We start from the raw sequence: 3,069 nt of genomic DNA on the forward strand, positions 1-3,069 counted from the left end.
GAATTCATCTGATACTGCCCCTTTACATTTTCTACTATCTTTCGGCAGATAGAATCTGTAAGATTCAGAAAACAAAAAGGTAAAAGAGAAAATTGAATCATTTTCCAAGATAAAGACTGTAAGCAAACTTAGAAACAGACAAAGGGGAAAAAATGTCACATTGTAGGCTATTTCTATTACACATTGTTTATATTTATATCATTGTGATACTGTAGTTCAATCCTGCTGTGCACCCTGCTGTTTTAGGACAGGCAGTAGCTGGACAGCCTGAGAATCAGGAAGAGCAGAGGAAGGTCCAGAGGTAGCCATCAATTTAGATAAGTTGCAAAATTGCTGATTTCGTCTTAAATGTTTTAATGAGGGTTTATGTGAGGTGGACAGAGATTAAAGGAAAGCAAAAGCCAGACAGGAAGAGAGGCATGAGGAAGACATTCCAGATGATGATGAGGATGAAGACCAAGTGGCTGAAGGAATTCATAGAACTTAGATGAAGCTGTTACTGACCCACAGATCAGTGAACTGAAACAACCAGAGCCAAAACAATTAACCGTAAAACCCGTCTGTACTTTCAATGGTATCAGAATATAAGGCTAACAATAACAACAACACATCACTCAGACAGGAAGAAAAGACAAGCCTGTAGTGTAGATGTGAACATTCTGACTGCTATCCAATAGATTTCCAACATGCTCAACTTTAAACTGCATCACCACAGCTTACACAATGACTTTATAAAATTAATTGCCTTGGTGTGCTGATTTTTACAGTTCTACATTAATAAACAGGGACTGTACTGTATTTACAGCTCTATCCCTGTCCCACCTGAGTGTTAAATACGTAGCCCCCATGCCCAGTGGAAGCACTCGTTAGAAAACACAGAATTTCTGAGCAAGTCCCATTAAACAGAAAAGAGGGGAAATGGGCCCATTTGCTTCAACGAGTCAGCCAAAGGCCTGCCAAAGTAAATTTGGGGAGCACACAAAGCGTTTTCCCTCCGTCTCTGCTTCCAGGAACACAAATGTCAGAATGCCTGCAGTTGATGCAGAGAGCAATCAGGAGTAGGAGAGTTAGTCCAGGGAAAGGTGACAGAAACGTCCTTGTGAGTAGAGAGAAGTATGAGCATATGTGTTCCAAAAAAATATCCTGCATTGCACAAACATGTCATGATCCACACCCCAGCATCAACTTCCTGTTGTGAAAGAACTTCGACTTATCCTCAGTGATAAGTCAACTCTCTATTCTCCTGACAGAACGAGATTACCACACAACCTAAACTGCTGTAGCACTAAAGGGGCTTTTAGAAACGGATCAGAATCATTTTTTGTGTTTCTTGCACTACTTTATTGTGAAATAAAGCATACAGTATATAATGATCAAAAGAGTCTCCAACAAAATGTACATTTTAATCATCTCTAGCAACAAGGGCAAAACACAATCCCAATAACATTGAGGAAATAAAGCACCTAGGTACGGCTGTATGACCATGTTAGGGTCACCTGCCTCAAACACATCCCATATGTGAGGTTATGATGAGAAATATGGATGGGAACTGTGTTCCCTTGCCTGGACCTGGCATGGTGTCAACTGATCACCTCCTAGTGATGAGGAGGCTCTAATGGTTGATAAGAATGCCAGTCAGACCTGGAGAGGCCAAAAGTATTGCAAGGGTCTGCTGGGAATATCTGGCAGAAGCTTTGACTCTCACCTCCGGCTGAGCTTGAGTCTGAGTGTGCGTTCCTCCATTCACCACCTAGCTGCAGGCGCTAGGCGGTCGGTGCCAGCCCCTCAACCCTCCAAACCACTAAAAGATACCTTCAGCCTCTCCAGAGTGACCAGTTGGTAGATACCAACTACTGCCACTGTGCACTCCTATTATGTTTTTATTGTTAATATTATTGTATGTTTCTGCATTTATTACCTTTTGCATTTAATGTAAAGGAAAAAAATCTAAATGTGCCAGGGTTATGAATAGTTTTAACCATAACTGTAGCTTAATATCCTGGTAAAAAAATAAATAAAAAATATTCACAACTTCTGCTTCTGTTTGCTGATTGACCAGGATGGAATTCAGCTGGAGAAATCAAGCTTAATGGGTGAAATCCCAGGCGGAGCACTGAAGAGATGAGAATCGAGCTGAGGAAGGCGATGGCCAGGCACCATGGGAAAATAAAACTCCTTCACCTCCTACTGACAGCTAACTCTGTTAGTCATCTGTTGACTCTGCTGTGTTGATAGCATTTTCTGAACCCACATGCAGAGATTACTCAGGAAGCACAACTGCAGCTTTTAATAAAGGTTCTTTTCCCACAGTGAATGTTTAAGCTGGTCTAAAGCGGCTTCTATTAATAGTTTGGAGAAAGCAGCTTGGAGGGGAAGAGGAGCAGAAAGGACACTGCTGAGCACCTGGTGAGATTTAAGAGTGTTCGGGGTGACGAGGTGTCTTACCGGTCTGAGGATGATTATGGCTCAGAGGAGGGGAAGATGACGAGCGTTGGCGGACGGCAGGCAGGTGTAGGTGGAGAGAGGAGAGAGGAGCTGCTGAGGAGCAGTCATAGCAGTCGGTGAGTTTCCAGCGTACAGCAGCAGAGGTTGATTCTTCATAGTGATTCATTGTAAAGGGATGGGGGGGCTTAGGAGAGTTCCCATGAATGTTCCCTTACAGGAGACACAGAGCAGAGACTACACACTGTGTCTTATAAAAAATGAGCCTGGAGAATGAGAATGTCTTTTGTTCTTCGTTCCTCATTCAACGTTTCACCGTTAGAAAATTCATTTTTGGTAACACTTTAATTGAAGGGATGTGCATAAAACTGTCATAAACATGACATAATACCTGATATGAACATGAAGGACACTTCATAAATATTAATCACTGTTGTCATGAAGTGTCTTTCAATAAATAATGACACTTTTAATGCAAAGTTGCATTTAAAGTTGAATTACAGCATCAACTTTGCATTACTTGGTAAATAATGAAAAGTTTTAATGCAAAGTTGCATTAAAACTTGTATTCAAAGTTCATTTAAAAGTGTCAGCTTTGCATTAAGTGTCAGCTTTGCATTAAGTGTC

This window comes from Poecilia formosa, unplaced genomic scaffold (assembly GCF_000485575.1).
Source record: "Poecilia formosa unplaced genomic scaffold, Poecilia_formosa-5.1.2 Scaffold118, whole genome shotgun sequence".
Lineage (NCBI taxonomy): Eukaryota > Metazoa > Chordata > Actinopteri > Cyprinodontiformes > Poeciliidae > Poecilia > Poecilia formosa.